The 209-nt window shown below is 31.6% G+C and overlaps 1 protein-coding gene across 2 annotated transcripts in view; it reads left to right on the plus strand.

Moving 5' to 3' along the window:
- Positions 1 to 209, plus strand: part of LOC107603235 (spermine oxidase-like) — a 23,309-nt gene that overhangs the window by 12,866 nt on the left and 10,234 nt on the right. The window lies entirely within an intron of this gene.

Here is a 209-nt window from a genome sequence, read left to right on the forward strand (position 1 = left end):
TTCAGTGCACACAGACTGAAGTAGTTTAAGTCTTTGGTTCTTTTAATTGTGACGATTTTGGCTCACATTTAACAAAAACCCACCAATTCTCAATTCTCAAATCTCAACAAATTAGAATACTTCATAAGACCAATAAAAAAATATTTTTAGTGAATTGTTGGCCTTCTCGAAAGTATGTTCATTTACTGTACATGTACTCAATACTTGGT

Source organism: Sinocyclocheilus grahami, unplaced genomic scaffold (assembly GCF_001515645.1).
Source record: "Sinocyclocheilus grahami isolate Dianchi unplaced genomic scaffold, SAMN03320097.WGS_v1.1 scaffold16.1, whole genome shotgun sequence".
NCBI lineage: Eukaryota > Metazoa > Chordata > Actinopteri > Cypriniformes > Cyprinidae > Sinocyclocheilus > Sinocyclocheilus grahami.